The sequence below is a fragment of the Vicugna pacos genome, chromosome 2 (genome assembly GCF_048564905.1).
Source record: "Vicugna pacos chromosome 2, VicPac4, whole genome shotgun sequence".
NCBI lineage: Eukaryota > Metazoa > Chordata > Mammalia > Artiodactyla > Camelidae > Vicugna > Vicugna pacos.
The window spans coordinates 103,348,121-103,362,305 of NC_132988.1; the positions used below are offsets into that span (position 1 = coordinate 103,348,121).

The following is a 14,185-nucleotide window of genomic DNA, read 5'->3' on the forward strand; positions in this document are numbered from 1 at the left end:
AATGTATTGTACAACACGGGGAATACCGCCAGTATTTTGTGATAACTATAGATAGAAAGTAACCTTTAAAAATTGTATAAAAATTTTTAAATGCAAAAAAAGAGAAAATCTCCTTTTTAAGGGAAAAAAACCTGTGAATTGATTCAAAAAGCAAATTAAAAAAAGACTTTTTTCTCGAGATACATGTGGCCTCTACAGCCTCATTGTGTGAGAGGAAGAGATGGTGGCAGCGGCGCACTGGCCTCTAACTGCTTGGGCCAGCGTGTGACAGCCATCGCCTCTGCTCCCAGTCCTTCGACCGGAAGTAGTTGTGCGGCCCCAAGCTGCCTGCAGGAAGCATGTGAAATCCGGGTGAGCACCAAGTGCTACGTCTCTCCTTCCCAGTGGGTGTGACTCAGGGAACATACACTGCTTTCATGATGTCCTGGAGTCCCCAGTCAGACCAGTCTCTGGGAGGCAGGTGAGCTGTTAATTCTGCATTTACCCTTCTAGTTCCAGCCTCTGTCCTTCTAGGACCTGGAATCTGCTGGACTCCTCTGTCTTTTGACACTGGGTTGAGTTCAGTCAGGAGACAGTGAGCACTGGGAGATCACCCGCAGGAATGGGGAGTTACCAGCAGGAAATCGGGAAGCGGGAGGAGGGAGGAGGGGAAAAGCCTCGTTTCTCCCCCTCCCTCCCTGACAGCTTGCCAGGCGGCCCTGGTCCCTCGGTCCCGCCAGTGCGCATCACCTTTCCCTGACTCCACTTCCTCCCCCTGCCCCGCCTGGAATCCTGCTCTTGTTGGTCCCTGGGTGCTTCATCATCCTTTATTGGCTCCCTTAACTCTGCCCAAGCCTCTGAAAATAGCATCTTCGTCTTCATTAACCTCTTTTCAACTTCCATTTGAATTAACCATCTCCCTACTTGGAAAGGATCATCTGAGCAGACTATCCCCCAGCCCTACCCCAGTGATAACATCCACTAACACGTCGGGGACACTGGCCAGCTGTCAGGCACTGTTCTAAGCTCTTTTCCTGGATTGACCCATATAATCCTTATGATCACTTTGTGAGATAGATTGTTTCATTTTCCTCAATTTTCAGATAAAGAAACCAAGAAACAGAGAGGATAAGTAACTTGCCTAAGATCACACAGCCCTGAATGGCAGCACTTGAATTTGAGCCTAGACAGTCCTTGCACTTAACATCTACCCTGCTGTGTCACCCTTCAGCCACAGGTTAAACTGCAGGCCCTGGTATGTGCTGGAACAGCGAAGCCCAGCCATGCAGGCCTGTGGGCTTGCCAAGTCTTCCCTCAGCCTTTGTCTCCTGGTTTCGTTGATTAATCTGGCTCCCAGACCCTTAAATGTCTAGGATTTAGGGAGGTGGCAGTTGTATGATCCTTGGGACTCTATCCAGTGTGAGGCCTCTGCTATCTTATGGTTAAATAATGCATTTTTTTAAGCTCCTCAGTTCAGCAGGGTTGAATTGTGTTCCCTCAAAGATATGCTGACACCCTACCTCCCAGTACCTGAGAATGTGCCCTTATTTGGAACTAGGGTGGCTACAGATGTAATTACTTACGATGAGGTCATACTGGAATAGGGAGGGCCCTTAGCCCAGTATGATTGCTGTCTTTATAAGAAGGAGGAAATTTGGACACAGACATGCGTGGGGAGAATGCCATGTAAAGATGGAGGAAGACATTGGAGTGCTATATCTACAAGCCGAGGAACGCCAAGGATTGTCCACAGTTACCAGAAGTCAGGTGAGATGCTTGGGGTGGATTCTCCAGAAGGAACGAACCTTGCCAACACCTTGATTTTGGTCGCCTAATTTCCAGAACAATGAGACAACAGATCTTTGTTGTTTTAAGCCACCCAGTTTGTGGTACCGTGCTATGGCAGCCCCAGTAAAGGAATTCATCGCCATGGTTACCACCTCCATCCTCATCCCTCACCACTGCCCTCTCTGACAGCAGTGCTCCAGCCCCACAGCCTCCTTGCTGTGGTCAGGGAAGTGCAGACAAACTCCTGCTTTAGGATCTTTGCACTCACTCTGCTCTCTTTCTGGCATGATTTCTCTTGGATGTTCACGTGATGCCTTTCTTCATAATACACTCTTAGGAGGTGGAAAGTTTTAAGGAACACTACCTACCCACACTTCAGGCACTCAAACCCTCTTGGAAATTACCAGAATTTGCCAATACTATAAAAAACAAAACTTAAAATCACAACAACTATTCAGCGGAAGGCGGCAAACCTACTGCAAAGACATCGCTGAGGAGCAGACAGTCTAGAGCTACATTGAATCGATTTTCTCCTCTTGGCTCTTCTAGACCATCTATTCTACTGCTCCGCATCATAAGCTGACTGTCTAAATGGAAACTTTACAATGTGTTTGTCTGCCCCAAAAGTCTTTGGCCTCCAAAATATATAGAGAACCAATAATGAATGCCACCGTACATTTGGAAAACAAAAACCCTCAAGAAAATGACAGACTTTGTAAAGGACCACAGCAAGAGAGCAGAACTGAAGATAAGGCAGCAAGTCAAGAAAAAGGAACTGACATCGGGGAAATGCAGATTAAAACCACCTCACACCCATGACATGGCTATTATCAAAAGTAGCAAATGATAAATGTCTGCGAGGATGTGAAGAAATTGGAGCCCTTGTGCACTGTTGGGAAGAGTCTAAGGTGGTACAGTTGGTATGAAAAACAGTACGGCGGTTCCTCGAAACATTAAGCATAGAATTATCATATAATCTAGCAGTTCTACTTCTGGGTATATACCAAAAAGAATTCAAAGAGGGTCTTAAAGAGACCTATGTTCATAGTAGCATTATTCACAATGGCTAAAAGCAACCCAGATGTCCAACAGATGAATGGATAAATAAAATGCGGTAAAGACACACAGTGGGATCTTATTCAGCTTTAAAAAGGGAGAAAATTCTGACATAAGTTGCAACGTGGATGAATCTTGAAGACGTTATGCTAAGTGAGTAAGATGGCTGCAAGAAGGCAAATTGTCTATGATCCCACTCATATGAGCTACCTGGAGAAGTCAAATTCATAGAGACAGAAAGTAGCATGGTGGTCTACACAGGGCTCGGGGAAGGAGAGAATGGGGAGTTACTGTTTAATGTACACAGTTTGAGTTTTGCAAGATGAAAAGAGTTCTGGAGTTTGGTTACACAACAATGTGGGTGTGCTAACTGCTGAATTCTACACTTAAGTGTGGTTAAGGTAGTAGATTTTCCGTTATGGCTGCCATGTAGAACTGTGTCCCTAGGCCATTCCCTCAGCATGTTCTGTGGGAGGTGTTTCTTAAAGAAGAGAGGCATGAAAGATGTGGTCCTCTCCCCAAACTTAAAATTCTTCAAAGGTTAAGAGATGCTCTAGACTAAAAATACCCTGCTTAAAATAGAGGAATAAATGCAATGCTCTTTTTTTTTTTTGGTTGTTTTTCATTCAAATTGCACTTTTGAATAGGTAATACATGCCTACTGTCCAAAACTCAAAAAATACAAAAGCGTACATGGTAAATTTCCCTTCTTCCCTGTCCCAGCCACCAGTTTCTCATCTTTGAAGCAATAACCAGTGACTTCTTTTACTTCTCCCAGAGGAAGGTAGATTAGCCCTCTCACCCCATCCCCATGTTTTTTTAAACTCAAATGGCTGCACCCTAAGCCCACTATTCTGTTTCTTGTTCTATCACTAAAAATACATCCTGGTGATTATTACATCCCGTACATGGAGATGTTCCTCCTTCTCCTCCTCCCCTTGTAGAGAAATATATTTCATTAACTGACATTGAAAGGACCCCACAGAACCTGTGGTCCACACCCACCTTTAGAACAACCAGTGTTTGAAAGTCACCACCACTTCCTCCTCCCAGTGTTTTTTTTTTCTCATTTTAAACACAAATAAGGAGACTAGCGTAATGAAGCCCACACATCCATCATTCAGATAAAATAATTATTCTGTGACGTTCACTTTATCTCCATCCAGTTAAGCGTTCTCTTTGTGTTTTGTCCTAGGCGGATGTATTCCTAAGCAAACCCTGGCATCAGGTCATTTCACCCCTACGTTCTTCAACATGCAGCTCAAAAACATGTCAACCCGGTTTCACATAATCACAAAGTTAAGACTGCGCCTGACAAAATTAACAATAATTCTCTGATACTGTCTTATGCCCAGACCATAAGCAATTTCCCCAGCTATCATGAAGGTATCCATTCTGTAGTCAGTTTGTTCAAAAAGATTTGTACTTTTTGTTGGTTATGTCTCTTCATTCCTTTTTCATCTTTCCTCTCACCCCATTCTCTTTTAATCTTGAATACTCCTGCCACCATCTTTGTTTCACACCACTAACCTGTAGAAATTGGGTCAGTTGTCCTGAAAGACACTACACTTCCTTGTAGTGTCAGGTAAGTCATTTTTCTTGTTCTTTTATTCCTCCGTAATTCCTATGAATGGAAATTAGCTCTGGGGGCATAATTGGCACTTGTGGCAGGAACCACCCCCCGGTGGTACTACATGCTAGGTATCACATCACATTGGGAAACAGACAATGTCCTGCTTTCAGTGATGCGAAGATTGATCATTGGTTCAGGCAGTGACAGCCTGATCCTTCTGTGGTCGAGTTTCCCATCAATCTTTCATCCAATGAGTTCATGCATTGATGATCACTGTCTAAATCAATGTTTTCCTGAGGAGTCACAGAATGATGGTTTTCTAAGTCTCTCATTCCTTCCACATTTATCAGGCAGAATTTGCCCTGTTTTTAAAGAGCTGGAGAACCTAACTTATCCACAAGTCTTGTTCTGAATTACTTAAGGCTATTTAAACTCAAATTCACCCCTAAAAGACCTCATTTCTCTACCAATGAGGAAATTCCGAAGACTGTGACTTCGACTCAGAAAGCAAGAATGAAAAAAGAATTGTAAAAATTATTTCCCCAGGGGTGGCATCGTTGGGATAAGCACATGGCAGTTCAAGGTGCCTGATCACCTGAGCATATAACTTCTAATAGTTCTGCTTAAAATGGAAATTGATCACATTACTTTTATCACCACACCTTTGCACACATGTGCACACACACATGCAGAGAAATATTGCAAACAGATAGAGAATTAAATTCTAACGCAGGATTTACTGTAGGTCGTATTCTTTCAAAAACCTGTGTTTCTGGTTTCTGCCCCTGGATACCCACCACCCCACCATGAGAGAGACCAGGTTGGGATGATGACATGACATCGTGCCAAGAGTTCTGGGAAGATCTTGGTCTGAAAAAGACACACTCTGAAGCAGCTTGTTTTCTTCAAAAAGGAATCTAAACATAGGGCTTTGAGGAAATCCATATTTTAGCAATCCTCTTGCTCATAACTTTCCCTGGGTTTTGTCAGAGAAGGGCCTCTGGCCTTCCCTCCTTCCAGCCGGCACCTGGGTGAGAGTAATTACCCAAGCATCACCTTTGGCTGCAAGGAGACAGGTTTCAGAACGCCCCTGCTGTGGTTGCCCTCACTCCCATTTGTCTACTTGACACCTCTTTGTGCATCTCTGAGCTGCTTGCTTGGGATTAGCCCGACTGAAGGGAAGGTGTCATTTTATTTTTACTTGGGTTAAAAAAAAATCAATCTCAGAAGCAAATCAATTCCAAATCCAATAAAATCAGAGATTGTGAGAGTTGAAAAGGGATGTGTGGGAACATCGAGGCCATCAGACTCAGAATATTTGCGCTAAAAGGCCTCTTAGAGAGCTTATAATAGATTCTCTATTTACAGATGTGGAAACTGAGGCTCAGAAAGGTGGAGTGACTCACCCTGGGTCCCATGGCAAAGTTATGACTGGAAACAAGGTCTTCGCACTAGATTGTGTGCTCCCCCTCCCCACATTTTACTTACTGGGAGAAAGAGGTCTGAAGGGGGTCGCGTCACTTGCCCAAGGTCAAAGACTTAGGTACTAAGAGCCTACTATGTGCCAGGCATGTAATTACAGCACAGTGCTTCCGGGTGGAGTGAATATGTTTTTAGTACTATTCTTCAGGGGGCATGCAGCTGTTTCCCACAGAGAAGCTCATTTGGTCTTGTAAATATTCAGCATTTTGTCATTGCAGCTAATTTATCTCCTAATGGGTAAAATTCATTCACTGTGCTTTTTTAAGGAACATTTTGGCTCTATCAAAACATTCTCCAGATGAACCAGCAATCCCAGATTCTAGGGGGAGGGTATGACTCAGTGGTAGAGTGCGTGCTTAGCATGCATGAAGTCTTGGGTTCAATTCCTAGTACCTCCATTTAAAAAAAATTAATTAAATAAATTAACCTATATTACCTCTGCTCTCAGAAAAAAAAAAAAATCTGAGATTCTCCACAGTATGTCATTCTCCTCCTGTGTGAGGTGAGGGGTGTGGAGCTAGGTTCCGCGTTCTAGCCCTGGCCTTTCACCCCCAGCTGAGTGACCTTGGCCAAGCCTCTTGGTCTCCCCTGACCCCAGATGCCTCCCGGGTAGAACAAGAGGGGTTGGATTAGTTTAGTGGTTTCCAACTGTGCTCACACCAAAAGCCTCCACTTAGAAAGATTCCTTCAGACATTAATGTCCTTGATGAAGTAGTAAATTGTCTTCCCTCTTTGTAGAAATCAATTGTAGATCTGTAATTGCAATCACTTTTGATCAGCATAAATACAGTAAGAAGGAGCAACGCCTCCAGCCCCAATGGCTAAAGGTTTAGCCTGCATGGTTTGGTCATTGGTAAATGCATGCTTCTTCTCAGGTATCAAAATATTGAGAGCAGTTCTTAGATCTTCATTCCTACCTCGATGGAATTCTGTCTCTAACCCATCCCAAGAAGTCTCGGGATCCCCTGGGCTCAAAGCTTTCTATGATCCTCTGGTTCTAAGATTCTGAAGGGGATGAATCGTGTGATCTTCCTCAGGGTAAATATTTGAGGCTTCATCTACTGGTCAATCCCAAAGCTGTGTTTAAGAATGTGGCTTGTAATCTTAACACTTCAAACCGAGAACCTAAAGCTAAAGGCAAAAAAGCTAAAGAAACAAAAGGCTAAAGACAGTCACTGAAACAGGGATTTAAAGCCATGTCATTTATTTGGGAGGTGATGTGGGAAGAGGGAAGGGGGACAGGCAAAAGAAGGAAGCCAGTTAAGGGGTGTTAATAAGTGGATTGTTGCTGTGTACATCTGGGGCTCAGTCCCACAGTGGGTCATTTCCCCAGCTCCCAGCCCCTGCTGGTTGGGGGCTGCTCCTTGGGGCTGACTCCCTGGTGATTCTCATTTGTCCCTTGAGTGCACGGTCAGAGACCGAGGATGCGTCAGTTTCTTGGGAGCTGTCCACAGCTGACCTCTAGGGTGGGTGGAGGGGATGTTAGTGGAACACCAGCAGCTTTTCCAGGGAGACTAAACATTAAGCATTTTCCTGTTCAAAGCCACAACAATATCCATCCATTCATTCAATAAGTACTGATTGTCAGGTACTGCTCTGAATGCGTGGATGTATCAGTGAACAAGAGGGACATGGACCTTGCTTTTGTGGAATGTATTTTCCAACAGGAGATGCAGCGAACACGTAAGATACATGATAAATTAGTGAATTATACATAGTGTTACAGAATAACACTCACAATAAATGTGTGAGCTCTACAGTGCTGGTGGGGGGTGGGAGGGGTTGGGGGTGCCAGGTTCTGTGTGGAGAGGTTGCAGTTTTAAATGTGGAGATTAGGGGACCCTCTTTGAGAAAAGGTTTGAAGAAGGTAATAGAAGAAGCCGTGGAGAAATTTGGTGGGAGAGAATTCAAGGTGGAGAAAACAGACTTTTTGAGGTGGAAACACACACAGGCCTGATGTGGTCCCGGAATAGTGAGGAGGTCGTTGTGCCTGGAGCAGAGAGAACAGGAGAGAAAGGAAGAGACATGAAGTCGGCGGTGGGAGAGGCCAGATCATGGAGGATGTCCTGAAGTAGGGTATATCAGTTATGCATTCTTTGTAACTAATTACCATATACTTAACAGCTTAAAACTGCACAAAATTGTCTGTTTCCTGGGTCAATAGTCCGGGTATGGGTTAGCTGGATCCTCTGTTCAGGGTCTCACCTGGATGAAATCAAGGTGTCAGCTGGGGCTGTGATCTCAGAACCCTGAGCTCAGGGTCCTCTCCCAGGCTCACCAGTTGTTGGCAGAATTTATATCCTTGTGGTTGCAGGACTGAGATCCCATTTTCTTGCCAGCTGTTGGCCACATTTTATTTTAATCATCTCTCTAAAGACCCTGTCTCCACATACAGTCACATTCTGAGATGCTGGGGATTAGGAATTCAACCTGTGAATTTTGAGGGGACACAATTGAGCCCATCCCACCTATGTTTGTGTAATGGTGTTAGGCATTCTAGGGGCTAGAGAAACAACCGCCCTCACTTGTCTTCCCCTTCCTTTACTGGACACACATGCAGGAGGCCAGGGCCTCGGGGACTTGCTGTACCACATTCTCTGCTATTAACTCACTGCAATTATTCTCACCATAACTGAAAACCACTGTGTTTGGCAAGAGCTGGTGCGACATTAATGGGGAGCCCTAACAGGTCAAGGAGTCATGTGTCTTGTTAATGGAGAACAGGAGCGACCCTTCTGAGATTCTCAGTCCGCTGCCTGACTTGTTCTCCAAAGCCACAGGCTGAACCTTCAAAAGGCAGGACTGGCAAAAACCAAGTCCTGCTCTCTTTGTTACAAAAACCAAATGATGGTTTTGTGCTTGGGTATCTTACGTTTGCAATGTGAGTCCACATTGAGTGGAAGCACAAATAAAAATAAAAAAATAGCCATTTTAGAGAGCAGATTTTGCTTATTCCACAAGATTAAATCCCTGGAGCTGCCATTTTCCTAGTAATTTCAAAACCAGACATCGGTTGTATTTTTTCCTAAACACAGTTGTCTTCATTTGAACTTCTCAGAGGGAGTAAGCCCCTTCAGGATTTCGCTCAACTTAGCGAGGGCAGCAAACAGCGTGCCCCTTACACATGTTTACTCTGTATCCCGGCATCACATTTATGAGGTTAAGTGGCTCCAGTGTACTCCAGGACACATGCACGTAGCAGGAAAGTTCCGAAGCTGGCAACTCACATTTGCCCAAATTGATTCCACATCTGCCTTAAGTAGATCCACTCCCTCTGATACAAGCATGCTTGCTTTTTTTTTTCTCTCCCCTTGCAAGTCAGTGTATGCTATTAGAGGTTGAAAATAAAGGGGATGTTTTAGAAAAGAAGAAAAACCAGTTAAAAGTCAGCCTGAAGTTCAGAATACTACTGTGGGTTACTGTTCCTTCTTGGAAGAAAACTAAATAACTTTGCTAAGTTATAAGACATTCCAAGCCTAGCTCATTTGTTCACACTGCACAACCCTCTAGTGTGAAAATCTTACAGTAAAATTCTCAACCAACAGAAATATGAAGAAACCTCATCTATCCAGAACAATGCAGAAACAGAAAGCAAATACCAAAACAGAAAAAGAAAAAAAAAACAAAAACAAAACACCTTGGGGCAGCCAAAATGTCACAAAGCCCTTGTACTTTATCCACACCAGAGCCTCTAAATCCACATTAAAAGCGTTTACTTTTATTTGATGCCAGATTCCAGAATTTTGGCTAATGCGTTCCAATCTCACTGTAGACTAGAAGCAGCAAATCCGAGATGAAGCCAGAGCCTCTTCCTTATAGCTGTGAGTCAGGACAGAGATAAGAAAAGCCAGAAATCTCACAAGCACAGCAGGCAAACGTCTGACCTACCCCCAAAGCCCCTTAGACACAGCTGTACAAGAATAATAAGCTCAAATTACAAAGGGCGGCTGAATTATGTTTAACAGCCTTTATTTAAGGTGGAAATGACATGTGGAATACATTTTAGAAAAAATGATTAAAATATAAAATTGAAATGCCTCATCAAGACTCTTTTGGTTGCATGTGACAAACCCAATCTAAACTGGTGCAAAAAGGGAATTTATTGACATTATTCATTCATCCAGAGATATCCTGCTTCAGACATAAATGAACCCAGGTGTGAACAACATCATCTGGATCTGGCTTCTGTCTCCTATTGTTTCTTTCTATGATTGTGTTTGTTAGTCTCAGACCAGCTCTGCCCTCATGGTGGCAAGATGGCTGCAAATAGCTCCAAATCTGATGAAAAAGAGACCACATTAATCTAACCACATATGCCAACAGGCAAGATTAACTCGAGCTAGACCTCATTAGCTTGATTTTGGTCCCTTGCTAACCTCAGATCCAATCTCTGGGGCCAGGAGTTTGCACCATGTTCTGATTGGCCAGACTTGGACCACATGCCTGCTCCTGGGGCATGGGGTGAAGTCAGCACCCAAAGCAGGGAGAAAGAGTGGGAGAGGGAAGAACTAAACTGGGGTTAGGAAGTGGGATTAAATATCCCCATGAGACAGGGAGTGAGATGTTGGGCAGAGAGTGACTAACCAGGAGAGAGAAAACCTGTCACTGTCTAGGATATCGAGCATGACTCTTTCTTTTGGAGGTGCTGGGCTTAAGCACTTTTTACATTCGCAGATGATTGTGACTTATGTCTTTCATAGTCTAAAAAATGATTACAACTGTAGAAAATGATTATGACTCTGGAGTTTTCAATTACGTGACCAAATTCCCTTTTAGCACCATGTGGAGTTTGGTTTTCTGTCACTTACAACCAAAAAAGTCTGGACAAAGCATCTCTTTTTTTTTTTTTTTGGCATTTATTGTAATCACAGAGGGTAACAGAGAGAACCTCAGGCAGAGACCGCCATCCCTGTACTGTTGCCTGGCTCTCAGAAGGAGTGGTGACTCCTCTTTTCACCCCAGTGTGTTCAGACGATCAGTTTGGGAAACACCACTTAGCAGAAGCAGAGGAGGGAAGGGACGCCCTGCTGCTTCCAATCAGCTGTGGGGTCCTCGGGGAGGGTGACCTCCTGCCACTGCCTGGCTGTCCTGCTCCAGGAAAGAGAGCAGCCGAGTTAATGTCCCCCTTCAGGCCACATTCAGTGGATCAGCGCAGCAGGCGACCCAGCCTGCTACCTTCCCACACACAGGGGTTGCCAATGAGCCGTATATTTTGTCACCACCAGGCAGGATAAGCTGTGGAAGGCTTCCCGCACTCAGCAGGTGCGAGTGAAGTCTGGGAGAGTGAAATTGCTTGTCCTTGGAGTCCCGCCCAGGGCTAAGAAACGCGGGTGTTTCATCTGCTGATGCCTCAGAACCCGGGGCCTGTCAGCTGGCTGAGCACACAGGGCTTCTGAGCCGCGGGGTCAGGACCTGAGAACACCTACCAAGCCCCGTCCTCCAAGTCAGAGCTTTGTAAACTACCTGCGGCAAAGCCCAGTTATTTGCTTCTAAGCACCAATCCGCCAGAGACCTGGAAAATACGATAAAATTAATATCATTAAAAATTTTAAAAAATATACAGAAGAGCCAAATTTTAAAACTCCGATTCATAAGACAAAATCTGCTATTAATGTTTCTCAATAATTATTCTTTGTTTCTGTACCTGTCACGTGGACAGGTGAGTCTCACACAGACCACTTCCTGCTTATGATACTTCATGTTTATTAATTAAACAAAGCTTATCAGCTTGATCTTCAGGCCCTAAACACCATTCCTTTCATTTGTTCCCTCCCTCATTCTTTCTACTGCTCATTCGATCCATGCAAATACTGACAAGTGCCCGGTGTATGTCCAGCCAGGGCTGGTGGTGCACAGGCCAGGTAAAGCCTCTGGTTCAGTGTCTCGCCACACAAGCCTGCATCCCAGCCAAACCATCTCTCAAATGTGTGCTTAGCTTTGCTGACTCCACACCTGTGTCTCTCACTGTGTGTCTGAATCCCAGGCACTTTTCATAGCTCTGTTCAAATGTCAGCTTCTCCATCAATGATAATAGCGATCATTCATCTGACCTCTGCCAGGTCGATATTTGCTGGGCACCTCACATACAGTATGTTCCTAATTTCCCCAACAACCCTGCGGGATAAGTTTTACCATCCCTCCTGAAACCCGTACTCCTCCCGCTGGACAAGGTGGTTCTCTGGAAAGTTTCCTGATTCCACAATCTTTGTATCTTTTTTAAAAATGTATTGAAGTATGACATACATTTAGAAAAGTATGTGAATTTGTACAGCTCAATACACCCATGTAACCTGCACTCAGATCAGAAAAACAGAATGTTACCAGTGCCTTGGAGACTCCTATACCCCTTCCCAGTCACTACCCCGCCCCCTCTTCCTAGGAGTAGTCACTATCATACCTTCTAACTCTATGGCTTAACTCATCCCATTTTTATTCTTTATCTGAATGGAATCTAAAAGTACTCTTGTGACTCGCTTGGTTCATTCACATTGTTTGTGAGATTCATTCCATTGTTGTTCTTCTCACTGCTGCATTGTATTCCATCGTGTATGTCACAGTTTATTTAGTCATTGCATTGTTGATGGGCATTTGGTAAGTTTCCAGAGCTGCTGTGAACATTCTAGACTGTCTTTTGGTAAATTTTGGATGGATTTCTGCTGCATAAATAACTAGAATTGCAGGGACACAGGGCTTGCATGTGCTCAGTGTCAGAAGACACTCTGAACCTCTTTTAAAGGTACTTTTAATAGTTCACATTATTTTAATCTTATCTGTGGATTTACATCATTTCCTTTACTAGATTGTAAATGGCTTTTCAATTGAATAAATACTGTTTGTGCCCAAGCTCAAAAAAAAAAATGAGGGTTCTAACATACAATATAAGATCAAAAACTAAAGTGGGAAAGGAGAAAGGAAAATAAAGTTGGGAAAAAAAGAATGAAGGGAATGTAATGGCTCAGATAAATTCCACAAGGTCCTAGGTACTTTTTCAAAAACTAGACCACAAATGTGGTTGAGCTTCCTATCAGCCAATACAAAGAGGGAAACAAGTTATACAAATTAACGTTCACAGGACATGCACCAACTGTTTGGCAGTGTGGCTATTTCTGGTGCTGCGATTAAAAAAATGTCAGCCAGAGTTTTCCTAGAGAGGGTATTGTTTGACGTTGAAAATGAAGGAGCCAACAACTTCATTTCAGTTTTAACAATAGGAAATTTTGTCAGTTTCTCCTCTGCTCTTATAACCTCCCTCATTATGGACATGCCTAAGCACAGTTCACAAGCAACTCTGAGCGAGTGCAACCAGATATACATTCCTCAACAGGTCTAAGTCCAAGAAAAAGAAAAAACAGACAACCAGACTCAAAAGTGTGGTCCAGAGACATTTCCAGGTCTCTAGGACCTTTTCAGGGGGGTTGCATGATCATAAGTATTTTTACACTACCATTAAAGCTTTTTTGCCTTTTTATTCTCATCTTCTTATGAGTGTATACAGTAGTTTTCCAAAGGCCACATGACGGAGCAACAGATCAAATGCAGAAGTAGAAATGAGAATCTAGCATCTTCTGTTAAGCCAGACATTAAACAAATGTGCAAATTACTTTTTTGTCTTGGAAAATAAAATTTTCACACAAAAATGTCGTATTAACCTATATGGGTTTATTATTGATATTCTTAAATGAGTTAATATATTTTAAAAAATATTTTAATTTCTAATACAGTATAACCCATAGAAGAAACACTTTGAAATTCTCAAAAATGTTTGTGTGTTAAAGGGGTCCTGAGACTAAAAAGTTGGAGAACCACTGGTCTAGGGGAGGATTTCCCCTAAAGGATGTTGGTGGTCATTAGGTCCAGAAGATAATCGGTAAAAAAAGGCTCTGCTGTAATAAATACATTTGGGAAATGTTATGTCTCTCTTGGAAATGGTCAAATTAGAAGCAAATAAACCTAATTAACTTTAACTCTGTTTCCTAACTGTATTTGATGAAGATCCCTCTTTCCAGTGCTTCCAGCGACCTCCCAGAGGCACACCTGGAAGCTGCCTGGAGGCACTACAAGACCCTCCGTCAACACTCTTACAACCTTACAACCTGGCTTTTGTCAAGTGTGGGCAGCAGAGTCTGACATTACACCTCTGATAACATCAGGAGTGATCCTTTCAAAAACATCAAGGCAGCTGAGCAGGACAGGAAGCCTCTTTATCTCTGCAAAGAGGTAGACCAACGGCAAGGTCAAGACCAGGACAAAGATCCCACCCAGGAGACTAAATTGAATCTGTTCCAGGCGACAAATAAGCCATCAGGG

The 14,185-nt window shown here is 43.5% G+C and overlaps 1 long non-coding RNA gene across 1 annotated transcript; it reads left to right on the forward strand.

Moving 5' to 3' along the window:
* The first annotated feature begins 1,549 nt into the window (after positions 1 to 1,549).
* On the forward strand, positions 1,550 to 3,373 carry LOC140700535 (uncharacterized). The gene is made up of 2 exons (XR_012078949.1): positions 1,550 to 1,746; positions 2,317 to 3,373. It is a non-coding gene; the product is annotated as an uncharacterized lncRNA (long non-coding RNA).
* The last annotated feature ends 10,812 nt before the right edge of the window (positions 3,374 to 14,185 follow it).